Raw genomic sequence first — 14,383 nt, 5'->3', positions numbered from 1 at the left:
AGGCACCTAATTTTACCAAAAAAACCTGGAAAAGTTATTGACTCGAGTATAAGCCTAGGGTGGGAAATGCAGCAGCTACCGATAAATTTCAAAAATAAAAATAGATACCAATAATGCCATTGCCCATTGAATAACATATACAGCCTGCCTGTGCCCATTAAATATACAGTAGCCATTGTAAAAATTTGCTCTGCATAACAAATTATTATCACACAATACCGGTGTATTCAATGAAATACTTCACTCACCTCATGATGCTGATGTCCCACTGTGATGATGATGTCCCGCCTCCTATGACACACGGCACAGTGATTCCTATCATTGGATCACTGTACCAGAGGAGGTGGGACATCGCTATGTGGCTGCTTGCCATAACAAGGAGGAGGTGGGACATCTTTGCAGAGCAGCAGGAGGGGGAGGAAGGGGAATCGTAAGATAGCCCTGCATTACATTAGAACGTGAGGAGGGGGGATGGTGCGGTGCACGCTGCGCGGCAAACTGACACAGAGGGAGGGGAAACTCAGGGGCGCTGGGCCATTCACGAGCGTCATCCAGCGGCATGGCCCTGCCCCTTTTTCTCCTCCATTTCGGGCAAATTTTTCACTGACTCGAATATAAGCCGAGGCGGCTTTTTTCAGCTCAAAAAGTGGGCTGAAAAACTAGGCTTATACTTGAGTATATACAGTATATGCTTTTAGTCCATCACAAGCTGAATTTTAAACCAACAGCGTGAACGCTTGGATGATGCTTGCTTTGAACATTTAAAAATGTTTTGAACTTGATGTGAGCATAATGCCTCTCCCTTGTTTGCTCAAGCACAACTGTTTCTTAGTTTTCCAGAAAAGATAACAGAATAACAGAGTTAGAAGGGACCTTGGAGGTCTTCTAGTCCAACCGCCTGCTGAAGCAGGAGATCCTGTACTATTCCAGACATGTGGCTGTCCAATCTCTTTTTAAAAACTTCCAGGGATTGGAGCATCAATAACTTCTGAAGGCAATCTGTTTCATTGGTTAATTGTTCTCACTATTAGGGCATTTCTCCTTCCTTATAAATTGTTTCTCTCCTTGATTAATTTCCATCCATTGCTTATTGTCTTGATGTTGCTGTGGTATGTGATATGGGAAGCTTAAGCAATAGGTCAATCAAATAATCAAATCTTTAGGTAGCTAATTACAGCACAACAGTTTCTGCTGTCTCCATGATATTGCTGCTATCTCATTCCCAACTTATGAAGAAGCTGACTTTCATAAGTCTGTTTGCTGATGCCTGGTGCTAAGGTAGAATATTCTAGAGCAGGTGTGTGTGTGTGTGTGTGTGTGTGTGTGTGTGTGTGTGTGTGTTTCTGGCTCCCTCCCTCCCTCTTTCTCTCTCTCTCAGTTCCGCGCAGCCCTCAAGATCTGGCTCTCCCAGCAGGCCTGGGGATAGGTTCCTAATTCACCCGCCCGAGTGTTTGATTGTTGAACGAAAGTTGTGTTTTACTATTTTTTCTTTGTTCACATTTTGTTTTGTTTTTGATGTTGCACTTCCCTCCCTTGTGATTGTGAGCCGCCCTGAGTCCCCTCAGGGAAAAGGGCGGCCTATAAATTTTAATAAATTCTAAATTCTAAATTCTAAATTCTCTCTTTGGAGGCTGGGAAGGCTTCCCCATGTCCCATTTTGGCCTCCTCAGCCTCCAGAAGGCAGGTGGGGGCCATCGGGTATCTGGGGCGATGTGGATGGGGCAGCCTCGTGGTTCTGTGTGGCCCAGGTTAATGGCTTTGGTGGGCTGTAGTTTGCTCTAGAGGTCTATTGTTTAAAAAGTCCCCTTCTACTCGGTCCAAGGCCAGATTCAAATCTTTGCCATGTTGAACTGCTTTTTGCTCTCACTTTCTGTTCCTCTTTTCACTGTCTCCTGTTTCCAGGAAGGCTTCTGGGAAGCCTCCAAGTAGTCTACAGTACAGCCACCTGAAGTAGAATGCACTAACTAAGCTACACATTGGAAACATAATAATTTATGCAAAGTTATATGCTAAATCACAGCCAATTACAATCATGCCTAACTATAAGTTATCAAGCCCCATGGTTCATAATTAAAGCATTTAACTTATATAGTTGTAGACAAATAGAGACCTCATTGGAGAATACAATCATTTAAGAGAGTGAAGTCAATTTCTAACCATTAAGGAACCAATCTGTAGCTTGGGAGACTTTAGGGAACATGAGGCGCCTGACAAATGCAGAGGTGGTATGTTCAGAGTTAATTAAATTGACAGTAATTATTCACAAATGCTCCAAAAATTGTAACCAGTTGGGAAGATGTTGTTTGCCAAATCTTTTTATTTCAATGATGGAGGAGATTTCTCACCTAAAGCAAAGAATGAGAAAACGACTTCTTGGGCAGGTTTAGAATTTATAATAGAATATCAGAGTTAGAAGGGATCTTGGAGGTCTTCTAATCCACCACCTGCTTAGGCAGGAAACCCTATACCATTCCAGACAAATGGCTATCCAACATCTTCTTAAAGACTTCCAATGTTGGGGCATTCACAACTTCTGGAGGCAAGTTGTTCCACTGATTAATTGTTGTAACTGTCAGGAAATTTCTCCTTAGTTCTAGGTTGCTTCTGTCCTTGATTAGTTCAGGCTTGAGATGCCTCTGACGTCAAGGCTAATGATCATGATTATCACAGCTGATATCCACAATATCTGGAGTCCATTAAGTGGTTCGTCTGAACCTTGCTTTAAGAAACAGGAAGACTATGTCTAAGGAGGAAGTTATAAGATGCTGAGCTTGTCAATCAGAAAGATTGGCAGTTTGGCGGTTCGAATCCCTAGCGCCACATAATGAAGTGAGCTCCCGTTCCTTGTCCCAGCTTTTGCCAAACTAGCAGTTCGAAAGCATGGAAAAATGCAAATAGAAAAATAGGAACCACCCTTTGGTGGGAAGGTAACAGCCTTCTGTGCACCTTCAGCATTTAATCATGCCGGCCACATGACCACAGAGACATCTTCGGACAGTGCTGGTTCTTTGGCTTTGAAATGGAGATGAGCACCACCCCCTTGTGTCGGGAATGACTAGCACATATGTGTGAGGGGAACCTTTATGTATGTTGATAAAAATTAACCTACTGGCAATTGTTCACCTTGTCAAAATGTTGCCTTCAAGTGTTGAATGTTTGAATGTTTATTTAATTTGTATGCCGCCCCAATCCCAAGGGACTCGGGACGGTTAACAATCAAACGGGGGGAAGGGGATACAAATAGGACAAAAGACAAACAGAATAAAAACAACAGCAGTCACATTTCAAGTGGGGCTGGAAATTCATCAGCCCCAGGCCTGCCGGAACAGCCAGGTCTTCGTGGCTTTGCGGAAAGCCTGGAGGGTGGTGAGGGTCCAGATCTCCATGGGGAGATCGTTCCAGAGGGCTGGAGCAGCCACAGAGAAGGCCCTCCCCCGGGGATTGAGTGGTTTGAGTATCATGATCAGCAAGATGTAGGATACTGAGAGAGAAAGTGCATGGTCTGGAATAATTGTAATAGAGCTTCTTTCCTATGGACTCATAACATCTCTTCCACTTTTCTCCATGGTTCACAAGATCTCGGCTAATCATTTTGCAAAATAAAGTAAGATGACTTACTTTAAGCAAACACAGTGTCTCCAGTTGTTCAATTAAACTATCCAAATTAAAGGACAGAATGTTTTATATGCAGGTGTTAGGGCAAAGTATATTTCAAGCATCGGAGGATACTTGTCTGAATGTCTATTATGATAATGAGGAAAAAGGAGGCAGGGCTGCTAATTTTATTACAGTGCAGGGAAGAGCAACAAAGATGATTAGGGGATAGGAGGCTAAAACATCTCAATGTGTCTACTGATGCTAAACACAGATAAGACTGTTCCTATCCGTTCACCCATGCTAGGTTTAACATCCTTCCAAAGTATACTCCATCCATTCCATCTTTGTCCCCCAAAATATCTCTGGTTTCAGCTAAACATCCCCATGATACTTTGCTACAATCAGCAAAAGCTTTTACACCAATATGCCACAGGAGGGAAGTGTAGGAATTCCAGAGGGGTTCTTTCCCCCCTCCCACCACCACCCACATGCACAGAAAAAATAAGTGTCTAACAGTTTAAATTTTATTTTTATCTAGTTAATGGATTATAAATGACACATAATTATTTTCTCTATGAAAACCATGTTAATTTGGGGAAGAAAATGTGTGGTGGCAGAATTAGCTAGTAAAATGTGATAATGTAATACTGTTTATTGGGAAAATAGCTTTTTTCATTCACCGTAGGTAATTTCTATCAATCCATTCACAGGTGAAAGAGCAGCATTAATAGGAATGCACTTTGCCCTCTGGGAAGAAAATATGCCAAGGAATAGCTCAGAAAATCATATGACTATGATTATTTGCAATGGAGCTTCACTTAAGCAAAGTTTTCAGATTTTTCCAGTTGAGGCCACGTAGTTGGTTTTTCAAAGGACTCCTGGTGAATTTATCGTTACAGAAAGGGACTACATTTCAGAATGCAGCTGGAACACATCCATCTAATGTGCTTGTGATGGCCTTTGAATCAAAAATATTCACATTTGCAACGATTTAATTGCTGAGACTGGCCCCTTAGCAGAATATTTGTAATAGCATCATTCTTCTAGCATTCACCTGGAATGAAGACACATGGGGCTACATATCCATGTGGGGATTTGGGGTTGTGTGGGCTTTTTTAACATTGTGTTTTTATTGTTTGTAAGCTGCCTAGAGTTGCTCTTTGTGGGTAGAGAGCTTTTGTTGTTAGTTGCAAAGTCATGTCGGACCCGTCATGACCCAATGGATAATGTTCCTCTAGGCTTTCCTGTCCTCTACCATCCTCTGGAATCCATTTAAGCTCACACCTACTGCTTCGGTGACTCCATCCAGCCACCTTATTCTCTGCTGTCCCTTTCTTCTTTTGCCCTCAATCTTTCTCTCTTCTCCAGGGAGTCCTTCCTCCTCATTGTGGCCAAAGTATTTGAGTTTCCTCTTCAGGAAAAAAATGTCATCAAAAAAGGACAACAAAGAATGTTATTTCTGCGCCAACTCAGGAAGCTCAAATTGCCCAAAGAGCTGCTGATTCAGTTCTACAGAGGAATTATTGAGTCTGTCATGTACACCTCCATAACTGTCTGGTTTGGCTCTGCAACCAAACAAGACAAACATAGATTTCAATGGAGAAATAGATCTGCCGGAAAAAAAACAATTGCTACCAATCTGCCTTCCATTGAGGACCTGTCTACTGCATGAGTCAAAAAGAGGGCTGTGAGAATATCTACAGACCCCTCACATCCTGGACATAAATTGTTTCAACTTCTGCCCTCAAAACTATGCTATAGGGCACTACACACAAGAACAAGTAGACACAAGGACATTTTTTTTTCTGGAATGCCATCACTCTGCTTAACAACCAATTCTCACAACACTGTCAAATAATTTACTAAGACCGTATTACTATTATTCTTCTCTTTCTTCCTAGTATCTATCTCTCCACACCCATGACTATAACAATGTTGCTTATATCTTTCAATTTATATTGTTTTATTTGTTTACTAGTACGATTTGATAGCTTATTAGTAACCTTAAGTATTATATCTTTTTATTTTTGATGAATGTATTTTATTCTCCTTGTGTACACTGAGAGCATATGCACCAAAGACAAATCCCTTGTGTGTCCCATCACACTTGGCCAATAAAGAATTCTATTCTAGACTATCTCTTTGACCCCTCTTTCAAAGCAGTGGTCATCTCTGTCCAGAACGTGGACTATGCTGAAGAACTTAATAAGCTTCTTGGATGAAAAATGAAACTGAGGCAGGTGGAAGAAGATGAACCAAAATATCACCTGGGTATATGAGCCCCCAGGCGCTAAATTCTTACTAGCTTCTGAGCATTAATACATACTTAATCTATACTTTTATTAGGTTTGATTTTATTTACTCAGTTTGCATTAACGTATATTACTGGAACAGTGTGGCAAGACGCTGTAAAGGAGGGGCAAGAAGCCAAGTGTGGGTGTAAGATAGAACAGAGTTGAAACTGCCGATAGCTTAAGCCAGTGGTCTCCAACCTTGGCAACTTTAAGACTTGTGGACTTCAACTCCCAGAGTTCCTCAGCTGAGGAACTCTGGGAGTTGAAGTCCACAGGTCTTAAAGTTGCCAAGGTTGGAGACCACTGGCTTAAGACATTATAGGAACTTCTCTTTTTGTATTTTTCTTATGTACTTCTCTTTTTGTAACATTCCAAAATGAACCTCTCCTTTTTGAAGTGTCATGTTTGTCTCTTGTATGGAAACGCCTTGAGAAAGCTCAGTTTGGAGCACGGTATAAAACTAACATCCTGGGCAGAGCCCAGGCAGTTCAGATCTTGGTGTGTTAGCATTCTGAACTCGATGCATCAATAAACCTGTATCTCTTTTACCTTCATGGTCTCATGTCCCATTCTTATAATTGATATGTGGTAAAAGCTACTTGCTGCTGCTACAAAACAAAATAAAATTCAGTTGCCTTTTGAAAAAGCCCTTTTGGGAGAACCATACTTGGATGACTTGAGGATCTCCATAGACTTCATCACAATCAGGTTATTTTATGATCAGTCTATGGATGGTCACTACAGCCTCCTCAACAGAAAGGGATTTTTTAAAATGATATGCCCCAAACAGATTATATATCTAGTTGGACTCCAGCAGGCCATTGAGAAGGTTTACAGTACTGTGGTGGCCAATTTAATTTCTAGCTTCCTTGATGTCTGAAATAAAGTGGGCCCTTGACAGGATTGATGTGAAATAGAGAAATGATGCCTTGAGTGATGGGATTATAAGAGCTGAGGTGGCGCAGTGGTTAGAGTGCAGTACTGCAGGCCACTTCAGCTGACTGCTATCTGCAGTTCGGCGGTTCAAATCTCACCGGCTCAAGGTTGACTCAGCCTTCCATCCTTCCGAGGTGGGTGAAATGAGGACCCAGACTGTGGGAGCAATATACTGATTCTGTAAACCGCTTAGAGAGGGCTGAAAGCCCTATGAAGTGGTATATAAGTCTAACTGCTATTGCTATTGCTATTATAGAAACAAGCGTTCTCATTGGTTTCCCCATTCTTTTGAAAAATGTTGCTCTTGAAGACTAGATGCCTCTTCCATAGTTCGTTGTTAGGAGAGCTGTACAATCCAAATTATTTCCATAGAATGAAGGCTAATATATGTATCACAGGATATCAGTGCAGGATCAAATATGGGTTGGTCACTGGGACCAGAGGTTTAGTCTTCTGAGCTTTTTTTAAAAAAATTATTTTATCAATTTCATATATACATTCACAATTATATGATCTCATAACTGTTATTAATAATATGTATTTATAACATTTTTCCCTACAATTGACAATATACTTGAAGATTGCTTTCTTAACATCCCATAGCTCCATCTTATCTTACAACAGTCCTACTTCTTCTTCCCTCCCTCCCTCTTTCCTTCCCTCGTTTCTTCTATCCTACTCCCCTTCCTTCCCTACCCCTTCCCTCCTTCTCTCCTTCCCTCCTTCCTACCCTCCTTCCTTCCTTCCCTCCTTTCTTTTCTCCTCTCCTTCCTTTCCCCCTTCCTTTCCTCCTTCCTTCCCTCCTTTCTTCTCTCCTTCTCTCCTTCCTTCCCTCCTTTCTTCTCTCCTTCTCTTCCTTCCCTCCCTCCTTCCTACCCCCTTTCTTCTCTTTCTTCTCTCCTTCCTTCCTTCCTCCTCTCCTTTCCCTTCTCTCCTTCCCCTTCCTCCCCTTTACCCTTCCCCTCTTCTTCCCATTCCTCCCCTCTTTCCTACTCTTACATTCCCTCCCATTCTTCCTCTGCCTTTCCCTTTCTCCTATTCCTCTCCTTTCTCCTCGTCTTCTGAGCTTTTGGGCCCATGCTGGAGCCCATTCTCTGGGAACTTCTCTCTAGCAAAGTGTGTGCTTTGGACTATTCTGTATGTGATATTTCTATGGTGCCTGGTTGTATGTAGTTTTTTATTGGAGTGTTGATGGCTGGCTATTAAGTTGTTGGCTGTTGTTTCCTTGTACTGCCAAGCCATCAGCCTCCTAAGTACTTGATCAGATGGGGGTAAATCAGCATTCCTATTGATTGATGAGGAGCCCATTTTTAACAGATTAACAGAGTTGGAAGGAACCTTATAGGTCATCTAGTCCAAACCCCCACACTCAAGCAGGAGATCCTACACCATTTCTGACAAATGGTAGTCCAATCTCTTCTTGAAAGTCTCAAGCGATGAAGCCCCCACAACCTCCGAAGTCAAGCTATTCCATTGGTTGATGGTTCTCACTGTCAGAAAGTTCCTCCTTATTTCTAGGCTGAATCTCTCCTTGGTCAGTTTCCATCCATTATTCCTTGTCTGGCCTTCAGGTGCTTTGCAAAATGACCCCCCCTCCTCTCTGTGGCAGCCTCTCAAATATTGGAATACTGCTATCTTCGACTCCCCTGGTCTTTCTCTTCACTAGACTAGCCATGCTGGTGGTAAATCAGCACTCCTGTTGATCAATGAGGGGCCCATTTTCCAGGCTATCTCTCCATAGAATTTGTTTAGAGTAGGCAGGATAGAAATGTTAAACAAACAAATTAAGCCAACCACTGAATTGCTCTTCCTGTCAATTCAGTGAATTTCAAAGAGCCTGTTATGGCCAATTCTACTCTTAACATTTTCTACAGCTCATTGCCAGCCGGTCTGTCAAGTAAAGGGAAAAGAAACATTTTCATAAACATCATGGGGATTTCTTTAACAAGGGCAGCCTAGCAAAATAAAAATGACTTGGATTTGGCAAAATGAACCCGTTTTTTTAAACTTCAGGGCGGCCACAGAAGCCCAGTCCTTTGTCACATCTAATGTTTCCCCTTCCAACAATTGGCTGATACAAAGATGTAGATGCTATTCCTTTTCACAAGCCTCCTTAATCACCATGCAACCATTACAATGCAATAATTAGTTTTGTACAGCATCTCTTGAATGTGGAGGGCTGCTTTTATGTTGGAGCTGCTTGTCAACCAGTTCTTTGTTTCCTAAAGTACATGAATGAAATGTTGGGCCTTGAGCCATGATTGTAGAGCCTCCAATGTAACTGGTTAGATTATAGTGTCGGCAAACGTGGGTGACAAATTCTACTTCAACATAGCCTTTCAATTCTGCAAGGATATCCCCCCCTCCACTCCAATTGTAAATTTGTGTCAAGAATGCCTGCTCTGTGATTATGCTTATCTGGTAACAGAGACTTGCTTGGGTTTGATTTAAATTACAGTTTTGTACTGATCTTATGCTCATATAACTGTCATTGCGCCCCCCCCCCCCCCCCGGTCCCATAAGAATCCCAGGAATTATACTTTCATGAGGGTTAGGCTGAACTTACTGGAAAGCCTGAATTTCTCCAGCAAACTCAATGAAACATTTATTTATGAGATTTGCAACCCCTGACTGTCAATGTGTATAACTCAAAGCAGATGACAAACGATGCCAATGATATAATTAAAACATAATTAAAAATGCAATTAAAAACACATTAAAACACACTGTAAATAAAGTGAAAATAGGCAACTTCATTGGCCAAAAACTCTTCTACGCGTCCAAATTCTACCGAATTAAAGTGGCTTTTGGTCACTGGCAGAAGGAAGATAAGGGGTGGTGGGGGAGAGTGAACTGAGCTGGTCTTCTATACAGGCAGAAATCCACAAGTTGAAAAAAGTCATAGAGAAGGCTCTAATCTTAGGTGGCAATCAGAAAATGAAAAAGAAGGACAAAGAATGCCCCAACACTGGAAGTCTTTAAGAAGATGTTGGAAAGCCATTTGTCTGAAACGGTATAGGGTTTCCTGCCTAGGCAGGGGGTTGGACTAGAAGATCTCCAAGGTCCCTTCCAACTCTGGTATTATTATATTATAAGAGGAGAATAACACACCAAAACAAAGCCAGTTTGGTCTAGAGCAAGGGTGTCAAACTCAAGACCCAGGGGCTGGATCCAGTCCATGGGGTGCTTGCTCTGTTTCCCCAAAAATAAGACCTCTCCAGATAATAAGTCCAATTGGGCTTTTAAGCACATGTGCTAAAATAAGCCCTCCCTCAAAAATAAGCCCTCCCCAAAAACATTGCAACACAGCAGCAACCATGAGGTGACCAAGCTCACTGCCTCCTGCACCTCAAAAATAATAAGACCTCCCTGAAATTAAGGCCAAGTGCTTATTTCAGGGGTCAAAAGAAAATAAGGCCCTCTCTTATTTTGGGGAAAACATGTTAGATTTGCCCCCAGGGCTGCCATGGAAACAATGAAGGACTGGCCCACGGTGCCTCTGCCAGAAAAACGGAGCTCAGGTGGGCCGCATGCTCCATTTTTGCTAGAAGAGGATTGCAGAGGGCCATCTTAGCTGAAAAGAGAGTTCGCAAGGACCACGCACAGCACCCCCAAGCTCCATTTTTGCTGGCAGAGGGTTGCAGGAGGCCATCCCAGCCGAAAATGGCGCTTGGGAGCCTGTTTTCATTGGCAGAGCTCTCAGGGCGCCTCAGGTGCCCCCGACATGAGTGATGTCAAGCTGACCAAACCCACCCTGGCCACGCCCACCCCATCCCACCTGAGGTCAAACACAACCCTGATGCGGCTCTCAATGAAATTGAGTTTGACACCCCTGGTCTAGAGGTTAAGGCACCAGGCTAGAAACTGGGGAAACAGTGAGTTCTAGTCCCACCTAAGGCATGAAGGCCAGCTGGGTTACTTTGGGCCAATCACCAGGAGACTGTGAGTTCTAGTTCCATCTAAGACGTGGGTGTCAAACTTGCAGCATCACATTGCCGTCACATGACATTTCATGATGTTCTATCCCTTTGCCGAACTGGGGTGGGCGTGGCCTCTGTGTGATGCATCCAGCTCACGGGCCACCAGTTTGACACCCCTGATCTAAGACATAAAAGCCAACTAGGTGACTTTGAGTCAATCACTAGGAGACCATGAGTTCTAGTTGTGTTTTAGGCAGAAAAGCTGATTGGATGACTTTGGATTAGCCACTCTATCTCAGCCCACCCACCTCACAGGGTTGTAATGGGGAAAAATAGGAAGAGGAAGGTGTATTAAAATAGGTTTGCTGCCTTAAGTTGTTTATAAAAATAATACAGGCAGGATATAATAAATAAATAAAACTTATGTGAGTGAAGGGCATATATATGTGTGTGTGTGTGTGTGTGTGTGTGTGTGTGTGTGTGTTTGTGTGTGTCTCTGTGTGTGTGTATGTGTGTGTGTGGGTGTGTGTGTTGTATTTGTGCTGATATATATATACCCACACACATACACACATACATACACACATACATACACACAAACACACACACACACACATACACACACTCATTCATTCATTCATTCATTCATCCTTCATTCATCCCAAATAGGCTTATAGAGGAAAATACAGTTTTTTTCAGATAGTTCTCACCTGTTAAACCTTTTTCAAATATCAGCCCAAAAGACCTAAAGCGGGGATGTCCAAACTTGGGAACTATAAGACTTTCCAGAATTCAACTCCCAGAATTTCCCAGCCAGCATTCCCAAGTTTGTTTTGTTTTAACCTGATTAGCTTCAACAAAAGCTGGCATTATTTTTGGATGCGATGACAACACAAATACTTGTTGTTGTGGTTGTTTTGCCATTAAATGTGCTTCAGAAAAGTCAAAAGATTGAATGGAAATAAGAGGAATCCCTTATACCACCAGGCTTGAAATTTTGGGCTTGGACAACTTAGAACTATGCTGCCTGTGGTCTGACCTGAGCATAGTACATAAAATTATCTTTTACAATGTCCTACTTGTCAATGAACTACTTCAGCTTCAACCACAACAATACATGAGGACACAATAGATACAAACTTCAGGTAAATTCAATTGCAGAAAATATGACTTCAGCAACAGAATGGTCAATGCTTGGAATGCTCTACCTGACTCTGTGGTTTCATCCCCAAATTCCCGTAACTTGAACCTTAGACTGTGTACTGTTGACCTTGCCCCATTCCTAAGAGGTGTGCAAGGGGCGTGCATAAGGGCACCAACGTGCCTACTGTCCCTGTCCTAAGGTTCCTTTTTATTCACATCCATTTCATGTATTCAAAATCATGTTTATACTTATATATGTTATCTAATACATGCTTGATGAAATAAAATAAAATAAAATAAACACTCCAAAGCAAGAAAAGGTTAACCAAAATGCAAATGTTTGCATTTATTGATGGCCTGCACCACATATGTTAATTCCAAGGTGATTATTAGTCTTAACTGTGTATTCACAGTAAAGAGTAGAAGATGTTATTATCTGAGGTTGAACGCATCCACGTTTCTTTCTATGCTTGCCTTTCTCCCCAAATGCAACACACAGAGAGAAAATATCCCGATTTGTTACCTGGATACCGGAGTGATGGTTTCTCTTAGGTTATAAATCAGAGAGAGCCCGTGCAGAGAAGGAAGGCAGGTAGAATAAACTTGATACACGGAGACTCTCATTGCAGATTCGCCTGAAAAAACGGGTTGCCTTTTATTAAATAAAACTTATTAACTTACCATACTCTTCCTGCAACAGGAAACAGAGCCTGACCTTTTCAAACCCTTCTTTGCTGGCAGTTTAAAAGGCACATTACAAATATCAGGAAATATTGCGCAGAACAAGAAACACAACCATTCGAAACAAATTTAATTTTGACCCGCAATGTAGAAGGACGGCCTCACCTGGTGCGCACAAACCTTCATCATGATTGTATTGCATATATATATAGAGAGAGAGAGGGAGAGAGAGAGACATACAGACTCTTCAGGAAATATGTGTGCCCTTTCAGCTGTCAAATGTGGATTTATTTCCATTTTTGTGTGGTTTGTTGCCCTAGTATTAATGTCAGGTCCTGGAATATGGTTGGGTTAGAATTGAAAATCCCCTGTTTGGCTATCAGGTTCAAAAATGCTGCCCTGATCTTATTAAAGAACGCAAATGATGGCACAGCGCATTTCATGAGGGCAGAGCAGCCTACAGGCCACATTATGAGAGCCTCTGCTGGGCCAGCACAGACAACTCCAATAACACCTTGCACAAATACCCAAATATAGCCTTTTTATTTATAGCTTCTGTGGAGAACTCCTAGAAGGCAGTTTGCTGTCATTTGCTTTATGCAAAAAAAAAAAAAAATGTTAAGATTAGAGTCTGTTTCCAATGCCTCTCTAACTGCTTCTCTCTGTCCCATTTTCCTTTCTTTATGAGAAAGAAACTAAAATTGCTTCAATATCATATTGAGGAGGGAGGGAAAAGAAAGGAAAGGGTGAGGAGAAAGAAAGAACGAAAGAAAGAACGAAAGAAAGAAAGAAGAAGGGAGGGAGATGAAATGAAAGGAAAGGAAGAGGGAAGGAAGGAAGGAGGGAGGGAAAGGAAAGGAAGGGAGGGGTGAGGAGAAAGAAAGAATGAATGAATGAAAGAAAGAAAGAAAGAAAGAAAGGAGGGAGGGAGATGAAATGAAAGAAAAGGAAGAGGGAAGGAAGGAGGGGGGAGGGAAAAAGGAAGGGAAGGGAGAAAGAAAGAAAGAAGGAAAGAGAGAGTGAGAGAGAAAGAAAGAAGGAGGAAGGAGAGGAAAGGAAAGGAAGAGGGAAGGAAGGGAGGAAGGGAGGAATGAATGAATGAAGAAAGAAACAAAGAAGAAAGGAGGGAGGGAGATGAAAGGAAAGGAAAGGAAGAGGGAAGGAGAGAGGGAGGGAAAGAAAAGGAAGGGAAGGGAAAGGAAGGGAGAAAGAAAGAGAGAAAGAGAGAAAGAGAAAGGAGGAAGGAGAGGAAAGGAAAGGAAGGGGGAGGGAAGGGAAGGGAGGAAGGGAGGAAGGAAGGAAGGAAGGAAGGAAGGAAGGAAGGAAGGAAGGAAGGAAGGAAGAGAGAGAAGTTTTAGCAATTGTATATGCATTAAGAACTGAATTTCAAGCAAAACTGGAGAATTAAAAAAGATAGGTTGCTTTCTTTTTGTCATTTGTTTTGGTCTTTTTAAACAAACAATATCAAAGCTTTCCTCCTTCTTGCTTAAATGATGGCTAAATATTGGGGACGAAACTGGGATATTCAAAGAAATGAGTGGTATAATGAAATTTGGAGTATGGCAACAAATGATAAATTAGCAACAGAAATGAATCTTTAAAAAGGGATGATCAGAGCAAAAAAATTATAATGAAATGGAGGGATTTTATAAAATCAGTGTTGGTGGAAAGCAAAAAAAAAATAAACCTGCTCAAGAATATATGTTGTTTTGAAGGGGATAAGGGCACAATTGGAATATATTATATATATTTTAGTTGTTAAAGATGTGAGATGAAAACCCAATTATGAAATCCTCACAACACAGAGACAAG

Source organism: Thamnophis sirtalis, unplaced genomic scaffold, assembly GCF_051295495.1.
Source record: "Thamnophis sirtalis isolate CommonGarterSnake01/CBP01778 unplaced genomic scaffold, rThaSir2_p1.2 scaffold_7, whole genome shotgun sequence".
NCBI classification, from domain to species: domain Eukaryota; kingdom Metazoa; phylum Chordata; class Lepidosauria; order Squamata; family Natricidae; genus Thamnophis; species Thamnophis sirtalis.
This window is presented reverse-complemented; position numbering follows the sequence as displayed.